We start from the raw sequence: 16,011 nt of genomic DNA, 5'->3' as shown, positions 1-16,011 counted from the left end.
CCCATTGTTCCAGTGTGATTCTGTACTTTTGAGTGACTCGGCATGGAAGTGAAAGAACTTACTCAGCAGAGGCAGCGTAGCATAGAGAGAAGCTTGTCAGACATCTTCTGCCACAAACTTGCTATGTAAGCCTGGGATCACTGCTTCATCTTGAGTCAGATTGTCTGGATTCACTTCCCAGCCTTGCCACATATGGGCTGTGGGACTTGAGCACGCTGGTTAATTCCTCTGTTTCTCAACTTTGTTATCTGTAAAATGGGGATAACTTTCTCACATGACTGTTATGAGAATTTAAAAAGATAACGTATGTAAAGTGCACTATGTGCCTGGCATATAGTGCCGAGTGCTAGCTGTAAAAATAATAATAAAAAAGAATAAGTGTTACTAATATTATTAGTATGTTTCGGGGCTCAGTGCTAATCTTGCTCTTTTATAGCTGTGCTCACTCTGTGATGACTTCATCCTCTATGACTCTAAATACCATCTCCAAATTTGTAGTTCAAGCATCAACTCCTCTCCTGAGCTTCACACACACACATGCATCTCCATATGTATCTATGTATGTATATGTATTTATATATTTTTTGCATAGACATTTAATGGGCCTCTGAAACTCTACAAGTCTCTTACTTAATTCCTGTTTATCCCCCTACTCCACCAAACCTCCTCCTCTCCCAAGCTCAGTAATGTCAGCTCCATCTCTCCCAATGTTCAGGTCAACAAGCTTGGGGTCACCCTTGACTCCTCTGTCTCACTGCCCTCTAGCTACTCCATTGGCAGATCTTGTCAGTCCTATGTTCACACATATCCAGAATCTGATGGCTTCTCACTACCTCCCCTACTTCCATGCTGGCCCCAGCCATTGTCCTCCCTCCCCAGGATGACTCCAACAGCCTCCTGCCTGGTCTGGTCTCCCTTCTCCCCTGGCCTCCTTCAGTCCTTTCTTGCACAGTGGCCAGATTGATCTTGTTAAAATATACATCACATCATGTCTCTACTCTGCTCAGTACCCTGCAATGGCTTCCTATCACCCTGAAAATGAAGTGCAATGTTCCACTAAGCCTGCAAGGCTCCTCATGCCTGGCCCACAGCTGGTCTGCTGATTTCATCTCCTATCATCCCAACCCTCTCTCACTGAGCTCAGCACCAAGCATGCTCCCCTCGCGGCTCTTCACTTCCTGTCCCTTCAGCCTGGAATGCTCTTGCTTTGGAAGTTCACATGGCCTGTCCCTTATCTCCTTCAGGTCCCTGTTCAAATGTGCCAACCAGAGTGGTCTTCCATGTCTACCATATGAAGGATACTTTCCATCTCTTGCCCTCCTCTACTGTCTTATTTTGCCGTATTTTTTTAATAGCACATATTCCCTTCTCACCTAGCATGTTTTTTGTTATTGATGTTTATTGCCTCTCTAGAACATAAGCTCCATGAGAGCAGAATATTATTTTGTTCACTATTGCATTCTCATCATTAGAACAGTGCCTAGTACTTAGTAGGCAATCAAGCAAAAATTGTCTCCTTATGAATGAAAGGAATGAAGGAAGAAGACTCATCATGAGCCCACTTTTTCCTATCTCTAAAATACAGTGACTGAGTTAGAGGCTTTGTAAAAGGTCCCTTCCAGCTTAAAAATTTTATGACTCTGTGAGGTCCACTGAATTCTCATGCATTGGATTCAGCTCATATCTCTTAGCAAGGTCAGTTCACTCAGAAGGCAAGAGTGCTTCTTCACAATAAATTAAGCCATTTACCACTCCCTGCCAACACCAAAAATCTCATGAACAGAATTAGATTGTCTAAAAAGATCATCTTCAGCAAATTTCAAACCTGCTCACTCTTAACCCCAGCAATGGCTGTTTTTCATGTGCCCACTGCAAGTATCCCTTCCCTGGGCCATCCACCACCACTGCCTTTCTCTGTGCCTCAGGAGGCTGATCCGTGGACTGCTTCCCCTGGGCTCTTTCACCTGCCAGCTTTGCTGGCTGGGTTTGGCCAATGGAAGCAGGAAATTCAGGACAGGAAGAGAGGGGCCAGAGTGTTTTGTCCCTACTCCCTCTCTGTCTTTCCACTGCCATCTGGCCATGAGCTGTGAGCCTAGATCCAGCCAGGCAGGCCTCGCTTCTCAGCTCCAGCTCCCACAGGGCTCCCACAACACTCTTTCCTCCCTTTTCTTGTTAGCTTAAGAGGTAGAAATGTCTTTTGGCTGTTGCTAGCCCCTGAAGCTCCAACATTCCTCATTGGCTTCATTTACCCTATTGATAATTCCTTCATTAAAGTCTCTTCAGTTAGACTCCATGCATGGAATTCTGTTTTCTGCCTACCAGGATATTTACAGGATATTAATTAAGTAGCGAGTGAGTCTATTTCCTTTGTACTTTAAAAGGTGTATAAGGGTTGGGTGTGGTGGCTCACGCCTATAATCCCAGTACTTTGGGAAGCTGAAGTGGGAAAATTGCTTGAACCCAGGAGTTTGAGACCAGCCTGAGCAATGTAATGAGGCCTCATCTCTACAAAAAATCAAAAAAATTAGCCTGGCATGGTGGTGTGCGCCTGTTATCTCAGCTACTTGGGAGGCTGAGGCTGGAGGATCACTTGAGCCCAGAAGTTTGAGGCTGCAGTAAGCTATGATAGTGCCACTGCACTCCAGCCTGGGCAACAGTGAGACCTTGTTTCAAAAAACAAAACAAAACAAAGACAACAACAACAACAAAAATGGAAAAACAGACATAAAACATGAACTATGTAGGATTTTCTGGGTAAATACTTGAGACTGTGTGTTGGCTATACATTTGTTTAGAGCTAGACATAGAGATCTTTCACAATCTGGGGAGAAATCAGTAAGTCTTTTTCACTTGGTTCAATTCCCAGACCCATGAAACAAGGACTTCTTGGGGAAACTCATGGGTTGACACACAGTGGAAGTTCCACTGATACATACTTTAGAGTGGGGGTAGAAAAATCTGGCTGAGTATATTTAATTTGAATATTCTTACTGCCCAAAGGAAATGCTGTACTCATCCTCTGTACGGTACAGGTATGAAAAAATCCCTCTGCATGCCTTTCTTGGAAGAAGAGCTTCAAATTCTTTTTCTTTTTTCAGAACAGTTCTGCACATTCTTGAAGAAACAAGCCTTAAATCCAGAGAGCTGGGTGACAGGGCAGTGGCAGAGTGCCAGGAAACATATTATCATGTGTGCTAACCCTGTTTAAGAAAACAGATCATTTTAAACTTAAGCAGGTTACATAAAAAATGAAGTGAAGTATGACCAAGGGGCCCTTGCAGAGAGACTGTAAAATGAGACTTTAATACAAGCCAAAAAAAAAAAAAAAAAAAAAGAAAAAGGGGAAAAAAAAGGAAAGAATATAAATATGTTGGGAGGGACAAAAGAGTTAAAGGAAAAGCCAAGTTAATAATAAAGTAAACTATTGTGTTCCTTTACCTCTGTACTTTTGTTAGGGATAGAAACATATCACTGACAAAATATATATATCTTTAAAAATAAAAATTTTCAGCTAATTTGGGCTATCCAGCCATCACCACAATAAAGACTGAGCTAGATTTCCTCATATTGTGAAGGGCACTAAATTCACAGATGTGAAGTTGTGGATAGGAAAGGTTTTATAAACTGCAAGGTAGCAGTGATTTGTGTGTGTTTATTTCACCTTTGTAGGATACTGAACTTGTGCATTCTTCAAAGTATGAAGGATTTGAGTTCGCTAAATCGTAAGCCCTCTCATTCCTACTGGAGAGAGGAGAAAGGAGAGCAGAGGCTCAAAACTGGGATGAATGCCTGATGACGGGAGAATTGCTCTCTCAGCCAGATCCTTTGATTCGCCAGCTGCTGAAGCACCAATCAGAGCTCTTAGCTGCAGCTCGCAAGAGATCTGTGACTTAAGACCTGGCCCGGACATGCATACTTTCAATAGAGCCCTAAGAGAAGCCTGTATTCTGAGATGAACTCCTTGTCTCCCTCTAGTTCCATAAGCAGGGCCATTTGAGAATCTTTCTGAATCTTCTGAATCTACTGTAGCTCACTAGGTCCCTCCTTTGCATGACGGCCCATATGCCTAGGACACAGTGCTAAGGGGTTTCCTCTCCCAGCAGTCTGGTAGTCCATCTTTTACCAACAAACAAAAGCTACGTGACACATTGTGTTTATTCTTTATTTTCTCTTACGAGTTAATATAATTCATCATGTTTCTCTTTTTGGCTCTGTGGACAGAAATCTTAGCAAATGCAGTAACATTCTGTGTGTGTGTGTGTGTGTGTTTCAACAGCAAAACTTCTTCAATGCAAACCCTATACAGGAGTTTGATATATAAAAGATCTAACAGGCCAGGCGTGGTGGCTCACGCCTGTAATCCCACCACTTTGGGAGGCTGAGGCGGGTGGATCACGATGTCAGGAGATCGAGACCAGGCTGGCCAATATGGTGAAACCCCGTCTCTGCTAAAAATACAAAAAAATTAGCTGGGCGTGGTGGACCCAAGATTGCACCACTGCACTCCAGCCTGGGCAACAGAGCAAGACTCTATCTCAAAAAAAATAAATAAATAAATAAAAAATAAAAAGAAAGAAAAAAGAAAAAAAAGAAAAGAGATCTAACAAGGTGCTATTATGAGTGGCACAGAAACAGAAAAGCCTGTAAGTTTGGCCCCTTCTCACTGTCCATCTTCCTTGGTAGGCTCTAAGTCACCTCTAAGAATCCCCTTAGGGCAGGGAGGATTTCTCAAACAAACAAGATCCAGAAATCACACACTGCAAAAGAAAATATCGATACATGTACTATGTTAAATCAGTTGCTATATATATATTTTAAATGGCACCATAAGTGAAATTAAATAAACAAGCAATCAACCGGGAGAAGATAGTTGCAACTATTATAACAACAAAGAAATTTGTTTATGGATCATATAATGAATTGCAAATGAACCAGAAAAGACAAAACTTGCAATTTAAGAAAATGGAGAAAAGATACAAACAATTTCCAATAGTGGGAAACGGACCAGTAAAGATATGAAAAGATGGTCAACCTTACTAGTAATTAGGAAAGTATAATTAAATGAATGATTTTGGACATATCAGACAGGGAAATGTTTTCAAAGTCTGACCGTACCTATATGAGGATGTGGGGAAACTGACATGCTCCTGATGGGTTTGTGAACTGGTTAACATGTTGGTTCCCATTTACAACACCTCACTTTCTGAAAGCCTTTCTGCAGGAGTATGTGAGGTATATAAATAATAGAAAGCTACTTGGTAGCCCTTCATATTTCTCATCATCAGCATACACCCAATTTATGATCTCACAGTGCTATAGACCAGAAGTCCAGGAGGCTGGACTGCTTTCTCTGCTCTGAGGTGCATAGGTCAAAATCAAGATGTAGGCTGTATTAGTCTGTTCTCATGCTGCTAATAAAGATATACCCGAGACTGGGTAATTTATAAAGAAAAAGAGGTTTAATGGACTCACAATTCCACCTGCCTGGGGAGGCCTCACCATCATGGTAGAAGGTAAAGACATGTCTTACATGGCCATAGTCAAGAGAGAATGAGTGCCAAGCAAAAGGGGGAACCCCTTATAAAACCATCAGATCTTGTGAGACTTATTCACTACCATGAGAACAGTATGGGGGAAATGGCCCCCATGATTCATTTATCTCCTCCCGGGTGCCTCCCAAAACACGTGGGAATTATGAGAGCTACAATTCAAGATGAGATTTGGGTGGGGACACAGCCAAACCATATCTTCGGCCTCCCCAAGGTCTAGGGGGAATCCACTTTCGGGATCATTCAGGTTTCTGGCAGGGTTCAGTTGCATGTGTATGATGCTTTGGTCTTGTTTTCTTGCTAGTTTTCTGGTCAGGGTTGTTCTTCACTTTCTGGGGTTTCCCGTATTCCTTGGCTCATTGCCCCTTCATTTCCAAAGCCAGCGACAGTGGGCCGAGTCCCTCGCACACTTCGTGTCTTTCCTGCCTCTTCTAACTGACTCTTCTGCCTCTTCTGCCTGTAAGGGCTTAGGTGATTACACTGGGCTCACTCCGATAATCCAGGATCATCTTCCCATCCCAAGGACTGTGACTTTAATCACATCTGCAAAGACTCCTTTTGACATGTCAAGTAACATATTCCTAGATTCCAGGAATAGGATGTAGACATCCTTTGGGTGCTGTTACTTTCCCTACCATGCCTCTTATTCAACAATTTTGGGAATAATAACAACACAACAAAAATGATTAAGATAATAAGGCCAGTGTTACAGGTGACAAAATGGAGGTCTAGTAAATCCTGGTTCCAAGATAAATATTAGGCAGCCTGACTCCAGAGCCCACACTCTTAATGATGATGCCACTGCAAAAGTGCCTGGCCTAGAAATTCTAGATTTGTAGAGATGACAGATTACTGTGTGGTTCTGATTCCCATGATCCCTTGTGAATTTTCCTGCAGTGCTCTAATATGGGAATGATGTTATGGGAGGTCTAGAGAGATGGGGTTTGAAAGTTCTTTCCAGTTGAAGGGTAAATATGGATCTTTTTATTCACGTATTAGTGACACAGTCATGCCTCTTTTGTATACGGATCTTATGATCTATACATATGAATCCCATGGTAGTGGCATGGATCTTATGATAGTGACAAAGTCATGGGTCTTATGTATGCCACATATACATGTATTATGGGATGTAGGTAGAATCAAATATAAAATTAACCATCGTAGGAAATGATCATGATTTATAAAGTGAAAACAGTTTATTATAGCACAGAAATAAGTTAGTATTTATTGAGCACCTAGGCATTACCAGGCACTGCATTAGGCACCTGGGGTATAAAGTAAATAAAACAGATCAAAAGAAAAAAAAAAAAAACAAAACCCACAAGGGCTTACATTCTAGAGGTCGGTGGGAGACTGACAATAAGCAGCATGCATTATCGAATCAGGAATTATATAATAAGTTAGAAAGTGGTAAATGCTTTGGAAAAAATAGAATAGGATAAAGAAGATCAGCAGTGGTGGAGGGAGGGCAGATTGCAGTTTTAAGTGGGGTTCTCAGGTGGGATTCTTTGAGAAGTTGACATTAAGCAAAGACTTGCAGCAGATAAGGGTTGGCATGCAGATGTCTGGGGAATATTCCAAGCAAGGAGAATATTCTAGGTAAAGGCAATAATCCAGGCCAAAGGATATCCAGTGCAAAGGCCTCAAGGTAGGAGCATGCCTGGTCTGCTTGAGGGGAGCAGGAAGGTCAGGGTGGCTGCAGGGTAATGAAAGAGGGGAACACAGAAGGAGAGGAGTCAGAGAGTAATGAGAGTCAAATTATGTGGACCTTGGCTTTTACCCTGAGTGAGTCATTGGAGTTCCATGATCTGATCATGTTTTATGTAGATTGGTGTGGCTGTTGTGTTGAGAATGGGCTACAGGGGCAAGGGTGGAAGCAGGTTGGCCACTAATCCTGGTGAGGTCTGAATCAGGTAGCAATTACTGGAGAGGCTGGACTCTGGCTCTATTTTCAAGATACAGATATGCTGACAGACTGGTTAGAGTCTTGAGCAAAAGAGAAGTTTTGGGTTCCATTCGCTGAGATGGCAAGGACTAAGGTAAAGGTATAACAGGTTTCATAGGGATGGGAATGAGGGGAGGGAAAAAATAAGAGTTCATCTGGATATATTGAGTTTTAAAATGTTTATTAGACATTCAAGTGGAGGTGTTAGGTTTGCCATCAGCTATGAGTCTGGGTCCAGGAGAGAGGTCTGGGCTGGAGATAGAATCCTTGGAGTTGTCAACATAGGATTAAATTCATGAGATGAATGAGATCACCAGTGGAGTAAAATGAAGATTGATGGAGCCCCTGGGGCACTCCAGCTTTGTAGGGGAGAAGAGGAGGAACAGCAAAGGAGACTGGGAGGAGAGCTGGGGAGGGAGGAGGAAAACCAAGAGGGAATGCTGTCCTACAAATTGACATCAAAGTGAGAAGTGACCATTGAGTTTAGTAATCTAGAGGCAGAGGTGACCCTTACCAGAGCATTTTTGCTGGGGACGGGGAGTGGGGGAAATCTGGCTGGACTGGACTTAAGATATCATGGGAGGGGAGGAATTGGAGTCTCTGAGTGCAGCTCATAGTATTGTGAAGGAGAGCAGAGAAATGGGGAATAGCTGTGGAGGATGTGGAGTTTTTTTATTATTATTATTTAAGATAGGAGAAATAGCATGATGTCATGCTTGTTTGCTGATAAGAATGATCCAGGAAAAAGGGGAAAGTTCTGACAATGTAGGAGAAGGAGGCAGAATACTGAAGTGTTGTCTTTGACTGGCTAGAGGGAATTGGGTCGAGTGCACATAAGAGGAAGAATTGGCTTTAGAGCGGAACAGGGTATAGGAGTGCTGCCCATCAGGGAGGCTGAGGGAAATGAACTCTTAAGTACCTCTTACATTTCCTGGTCAAAGAAAGGCAATTCTCTTATCCTGTGGTCATTGCAGCAGCTGGAGCTTTCAATATCTGGGGGGCTGGATTCTTTAGTTGACCTCAACATTGGTTTTCTAGCACCAAGTTACCCTAAAGCTTTCTGTTTGTTTTTGTTTTTTGGCAAGTAAGTTCAATCAGCAGGTTGGAATAGTGAAGCTCACTGGACAACACAGCTTATTCCCTTACAAACTTGGGGCTGAATTATTAATAATACAGAACAGGTATGCACTTAAAGTCCAGCCAGCAAAACAGGGACTCTAAAAAGAGAGATGCAGGGAGGGAGAGGAGAGAATAATTCAGTTAATGAAACAGATTCCGAATTTTGCCACCTGTAAAAGCCAGAGTCAAATTACTTTCATTTCTGTATGCACATACATTTTCTGTTTTACAGTTAAGCATTGTTTTCAGTTACAGAGAGGAGAGTACCATCAACTGTCAATGCTTATGGTGTCTAAACATCATAACCCAGCCCAGTTTAGGTCAGTTTCCTTCGAGTAGAAGAAATCCTGACCCATGACCAGAGATTATACCCTAGACTATACAAACAGATCTCTTGCAAGTGCCTGTCTCAAGGGGGATTGAGAAAGAGCATCCGCAGCTTAGTGTTGACTCGTCATCTCTTAGTGAATAATAAAGGAAATGCACATCCTATAATAGTGGACGAGGGTCTCACCTTTTCATGTGACAAATGACACACGTTCAGTCTAAATAAAGCTCTTTACTTTATGAAATACAATTGCACCAAAGCCTTATGCAACTTCAGGTCTGCCCCACATTTCTCCACAGGCAAATGACATTTAAGTCCATGGATGGGTGCCTTTTCTTGCTGTTCACATAGGAAACATATCATTCCCTATTTGACTCTCTTAAGTTACTTCACTTGATCACATATTCAAGCATTTGTGGTCTTTTTTTTTCTAAAAATTATATTCTCCAGAAAAGGGATGGTGATCTTGCCTTCCCCTTATGCCAGACTTTGAGGAGATGAAAACCAGCTGTAGGAAAGAGGAGGGTAAACATCAGGATATCAACAGAAAGAGGAAGAATAGACGGGACAGTCAGGTGATCCCAGAGACTGGAAGTAAATTCAGTTCACATTCAACACATGCCACAGCAACAAATATAACACACTTCCTGGTGTGAGTAGCTTATGCCTTAGAGCAGAGGTTCTCCATCTTTTGAGTCATACCTGATAGATAATATTTCATATGTTCAACCCACTCGCATTACTAATAAGGACACTTCTGCACTGTGGCACTCAGTGATGAAATACTCTGCAGATTGTACACAGTTCTGAGCTCAGAAACTACAAATCCTCCCCTATCCCTATGTTTCTCTGTTGCACATGTTGTGGCTGAACGCCCTGTCTCCATTTCTCACCTTCCCCAGTGAGTAGCAGTCACGGGGTAAGGATGATAGTAGCCCATCCCCGGCTCTAGGAGTAGGCGCTGATGAACTTAAGCAAACCAGTTATCCATTCTTTTAGATTCAGGGGAAGGCATCTGACCTATGATTTTCTGGAGGGAAAACCAGGACTGTGGTTGGGTAAGGAGGGGTCAGTGGGGAAGAGAAGATCTTTCTCCTAGATGTGGTAGAGTGTGGATGTGAAACCTAGAACTGCTGCTGCCATTTTGCTACCATGCGTGAAGTCAGTGTGAGATAAAGTAGCAGAACAAAGAGAATTGCAGATCAAAGGAGATACAGCCAAACAAAACTGTACCTAAAGTCCATATAACACACACAAACATATCTTTATTTATTGGTGTATTTTAGTTATAGGAGCTAATACATTCTCTATTATTATTTTTTTAAATAATTTATTTCAATAGGTTTTGGGGAACAGGTGTTTTGGGTTACATGGATGAGTTCTTTAGTGGTGATTTCTGAGATTCTGGTGCACGTGTCACCTGAGCCATGTACACTGTACCCAGTGTGTAGTCTTTTATCTCTCAACCCCTTCACATCCTTCCCCCGTCAAATCCCCAGAGTCCATTATATCATTCTTATGCCTTTGCATCCTCATAGCTTAGCTCCCATGTATAGGTGAGAACATATGATACTTGGTTTTCCATTCTTGAGTTACTTTACTTAGAATGGTCTCCAAGTGATCTCACCACTCTAGAACATAAAGTATATATATATAAAAAAAAGAATAATGGTCTCCAACTTCATCCAGGTTGCTGCAAATGCCATTATTTCATACCTTTTTATGGCTGAATAGTATTCCATAGTATATATATACACCACATTTTCTTTATCCACTCATTGGTTGATGGGCATTTAGGCTGGTTCCATATTTTTGCAGTTGCAAATTGTGCTGCTATAAACATGCGTGTGCAAGTATCTTTTTCATATGACTCCTTTTCCTTTGGATAGATGCCCAGTAAGTGGGATTGCTGGATTGAATGGTAGTTTTAGTTATTTAAGGAATCTCCATACTCTCTTCCATAGTGGTTGTACTAGTTTACATTCCCACCAGCAGTGTAAAAGTGTTCCCTTTTCACCACATCCAAGCCTACATCTATTATTTTTTATTTTTAAGTTATGGTCATTCTTGCAGGAGTAAGGTGATATCGCATTGTGGTTTTAATTTTCATTTCTCTGATAATTAGTGATGTTGAGCATTTTTTCGTGTTTATTGGCCATTTGTATATCTTATTTTGAGAATTGCCTATTCATGCCCTTTACCCCCTTGTCAATGGGATTATTTGTTCTGATACTTGACAAATGGGCAAAGGACATTATTGGTATAAAATCTACCAATAAATAAAGATATGTATTTGCTGATTTGTTCGAGTTCCTTGTAGATTCTGAATATTAGTCCTTTGTCAGATGCACAGTACATTCTCTTTATTGTTTAATTCAGTTTGAACTGAGTTTTGGGAACTTGCCACCAATAGTACTGATCCATATAAATGACTTTTCAACACTGTGGCTAAGAACCTCTGGAATAGAGGAAGTTCAAATAAGTTACTGACAAATGAAGTAAATAATAATGATAATAATAAAATCAGAAGGTGAGGGACAGCATTTAGAAAGATGTCCTTGGGTTAAGGTGGTGGTAGTAGTTTTGGAATGCGGCCAAGGAGACAGAAAACAGAAAAGGAAACCCCAGGTAAGGAAATACTTATATTTCTTAATTGGTTCTAAAATATAAAGAGTTATTCAAGACAGTTTCCAATCATAAAGCTATAAATTCAGAAACTGTAACAGTAGAGGTACTGCTAGAAGAAGAGGCCCCTAGGAAAGCAAGTGAAGGCAGGATGGAGTGGGCAGGCAGCTTGCAGGATGTCTGGAAGGTGGTAGGAAGGTTTGGATGAGAAATGCTAAAAGATTGCTGGAGTAACTAATGAAGCTCATGTCCAATACTGCTGATGTGTTACAAAAATCTCAGAAGTCTGGAGTATTGAAGCAAATGGTGAATTCAATAAGTATTTGATCACTAACAGAAAAACAAGTGTTCCAGGCATATAGGCAGCTAGTTTGTGTGAATGTAGTGTTTTTAAACCAGCATGTTAAAGGGGCCTACAGAGAAGGTAGTCCCTAGAATCTATCACTTTTGTTGATTCAAATAAGACATAGCATCTTTTGCCATGTCTTCAACCACAGTGTTCGTGTCTTTCTTTTAAGATTGTTTTTCCTCCTTCCCTCCCTGTTCACCTTCTTTCATTTTTTCTTCCTTTTTCTTGTATGCGGATGCTGGCATTTATGTATAGAACCCCCTCATGCTGAGATCATTAATGCTGGTGGCTTTAGATATAGGCTGTGCAAGTTCAGCCTGAGTGGCTCTAGACAGTTCCTTGAACTTGACTGCATTCAGGAAATGTTAAATATGTCCTGAAAATTGCCTGAGTCAGCACAAGGTTCAATGATAAAGCATATCCTGTAAGTCCTGAATGCCACATGTAGGCAGAAAAAAGGCAAAGCAATTTTCTAGCTGTTTAAATAACAAGCACAGGAGTCCCTTCATGGGGTTCCTTTGAGTAGGAAAGCAAGTTAAGGCAGGATAGAGTGGGCAGGCAGTTTGCAGGATGTCTGGAAAATTAAGTGGGAAAGAAGACAGTGTGGTGGTATGAAGGCGTTTGAGCTCTAAGAGGACAGGTCCTGGGAAAGACTTAAGGCTGGAAACAAACCAGAAACATCCTTCATTTTCATCTTTCCATCACAGCTTTGTTAGTATCTAAGACAGTTGAAGAAAAAGAAAAGATTGAAGTGCCTTTGGAAAATTCAAAATGTGTCATTTCTGTCTCAAAAGTCCTGTATTTTATCTTGCAGTTCAGAGATTGGAGATGGGCAGTGTCACCCATGTCAGGTATGTATGTGGTTGGATAATGTCTTAGACACAAAATATGTTCCCCTTTGGTTCCAGATGCTCGGGTTTCTAGAGTCCAGCAGGACTAGCAGTGTTGAGTTTGTATACTTCACATAAAGCTTGACCAAGTCTCACACGGTTTGGGACCCTCACAGTTTTGTCAGGAAACCAGCCTACATTTTTTCCGTACTCCTCTTCCCTCCCTCCCTCTTGCCATTCATTCAAACAGTGGCCCAAAGAACGCTGACAAGTGTCACACACTGAGGTCTGTGTTGGGAATGGACATGAGTAAACATAGCTTCTGCCTGAGGAGCTTATTCCCTAATAAAAGAGTCAAATATGAATAGGTGAGTTATAAGTCAAATATGGATAGATAAGTTATAGTTTGGAAAGGTGAGCATTATGAAGAGCCCAGAACTGTGGGAGCCTGAGTCCAGCTGAAGTTCTCTGGCAGGGGAGTGTCAATACCCTTCCAGTTAAGGTGGGGTGGAGGGAGCTCACTAAATGCCTCCAGAGAGCCAGGCGCCAGAGTTTATCAGCTATCAGGAAGTTCTGATACCAAGAATAATATTTTAGATGGAAAGAAATACTTTCCTGCAGTGGTTTGAGGAGATGGTGTTGCAAAATTTTCACATTTTCTTTTATATACTGTAGGTTAGAGAGGAAATTATCTTTCTTATGGGGGTGGGGGGTAAGTTGGCAGATTTTCTATCAAAATTAAAAATAGACATAAAAATATACATCTTTGGACTCTGCAGTTCTATTTTTAGGAATCTTCCCTCAGATATAGTCTGAAGAATGTACAAGGATAAATGTACAAGTAAGTTGGTTATAACATTGTTTGTAAGAGTAAAAAAACTAAATAATCTAAACGTCTAATTCTAGGGGAATGGCTAAGTTATGGTATACTATGGAATGCCATGCAATAGTTTAAAACAATAATATAGAGCTCCATATACTGAAAAGAAAGGGATTGTTAAGGAAAAAAGAATGCTGTAGAATAATTGATATAGTCTGATGTCAATTATGATTTAAAAAATGCTACACACATACATATACATCTATCTATCTATCTATCTATCTATCTATCTATCTATCTATCTATCTAAATAGATGGAAGAAAAGCACTGAAGGATGTGCATCAAGCTGATAAGAGCAACTATTTCTAGGGAGGAGAATAAGGTTGGGAGTGGGGAATGGGATGGGTAAAAGGGATATTAACTTGTATATGTTGCTGTATCACTGGCATTTTTCCTGAACATTCCTCTTCCTAAAATATAAAAACATTTTCAATTCCTATGGCATCTGAAATGCTACCATGGGCATAGCTGCATAAAAATGGCCTTTTATGCTTATATGCTGTTGGTGGGAATGTAATTAGTTCAAACATTGAGGAAGACAGTGTGGCAATTCCTCATAAACTAAAGACAGAAATACCATTTGACCCAGCAATCCCATTACTGAATATATACCTGATAAGGTTTGGCCGTGTCCCCACCCAAATCTCATCTTGAATTGTAGTTCTCATAATCCCCATGTGTGGTAGGAGGGACCCAGTGGGAGGTAACTGAATTATGGGGGCAGTTTCCTCCATGCTATTCTCGTGACAGTGAGTAAGTTCTCATGAAATCTGACAGTTTTATAAGGGATTTCCCCTTTCACTCCTCCCTAGCCCTGCAGAACCATGAGTCAATTAAGCTTCTTTTCTTTATAAATTACACAGTCTCAGGCAGTTCTTTATAGCAGCATGAGAACAGACTAATACAATACCCAAAGGAATATAAATCATTCTATTATAAAGACGCATGCATGCGTATGTTCACTGTAACATTATTCACAATAGCAGAGACATAGAATCAACTTAAATGCCCATCAATGGTAGACTGGAGAAAAAAAATGTGGTACATAAACACCATAAAATACTGTGCAGGCACAAAAAAGAATGCGATCATGTCCTTTGCAAGGACGTGGATTGAACTGGAAGCCACTATCCTTAGGAAGCTAACGCAGGATCAGAGAACCAAATGCTGCATGTTCTTGCTTGTAAGTGGGAGCTAACTCATAAGAACACACGGATACATAGAGGGGAACAACACACACTTGGGCCTATTGGAGAGCGGAGGGAGGGAGGAGGAAGAGGATCGGGAAAAACAACTAATGGGCACTAGGCTTTATACCTGGGTGATGAAATAATCTGTACAACAAACCCCCATACCACCAGTTTACCCATGCAACAGACCTGCACATGTACCCTTGAACTTAAAATGAAAGTGAAAAAAAATGACTTTCAACATCCTGAAAGTTCCTAAAAAGGAAAAGACCTCAACCTTGATTTTTCTAAATCATACTTATGGTTCTAGGAAATGAGTTAGCCACACAGCAGTGCTCATGCAAATGTGGGACACCTCCAAGCTGAGTTTCTTGGCTCTGCCTAAATGGTACCACAGTGACAATTTGAAAAGTGAAAAGTTCCGTCAATTTAACTAGCTGCTTCAACTACCAAAATGGGTCTCTTCCCCCGCCATATGGCTCATTGACAACATCAGTCAAACCAGTTATGCTTGTTGTCATGCAGATAATAAACCCAATTATTAGACTGAAATGTTCCATTTTCCACCAGTAGCCATCCGTTCTTGTATAGACATAACCAAAAATGTTCACAGTGCTTTCCTGTTATTAAACTGTCGGCTTCTCCTTGTTCAAATAATCTTGGAAGCCATTTTTGTGGCAGGAATGAAGGACTTCTCAGCTCCAGAGATAAAATCAATCCAGTTCTCAGGAAGTCATACAGGAAGGCTTGACTTTGGGGTCTGACAGAGCTAGATCTGAGTCCTGTCTCTCTCTGTCTCTCAGGGCTCTGTGATGGTGAGCTAGTTCCTGAACCTCTCAGGGCCTTATTTTCTTTATCTACAAATGAGAAGAATATTCTCTAATTCAGTTGCTTCCTGTAAAATTTAATGTGACTTGTGAAGAGCCTAGCACAGTGCCAGTCATACAGTTCCTGTATTGTTGTAAACATATTGAAGAAACACACTTTTTTGCGTTTGTTTTAAAATAGAATCATCCTGAAATTATCATTTGGTCCAAAGCTTTCCTTTTCATTTGCCTTTATCGATTCGACAAAGGCATCTCTTCCGGCTTGAGAAGTGCCTTTGTCTTAGGTTGAAGGGTGGTTTGGTTTTGAGGTGAGCAGGGTTGGCACAGCCTGGGACAACCTAGTGGGATTCTGTCTCCTGCAGTAT

At 41.1% G+C, this 16,011-nt stretch overlaps 1 protein-coding gene across 1 annotated transcript in view; it reads right to left on the bottom strand.

Annotated features, from left to right (window-relative positions):
• The window catches only part of LOC105466957 (nuclear receptor subfamily 3 group C member 1), a 454,549-nt gene that overhangs the window by 298,419 nt on the left and 140,119 nt on the right, over nucleotides 1–16,011 (bottom strand). The window contains exon 2 of the mRNA XM_011716170.3: nucleotides 63–248. The gene's annotated coding sequence lies outside the window, so the exon portion shown is untranslated. The remainder of the gene's footprint in view (nucleotides 1–62; nucleotides 249–16,011) is intronic.

The sequence above is a fragment of the Macaca nemestrina genome, chromosome 6, assembly GCF_043159975.1.
Source record: "Macaca nemestrina isolate mMacNem1 chromosome 6, mMacNem.hap1, whole genome shotgun sequence".
In the NCBI taxonomy this organism is placed as follows: Eukaryota; Metazoa; Chordata; class Mammalia; order Primates; family Cercopithecidae; genus Macaca; species Macaca nemestrina.
The sequence above is the reverse complement of the archived record's forward strand: the minus strand, read 5'-3'. Positions and strand labels throughout refer to the sequence as shown.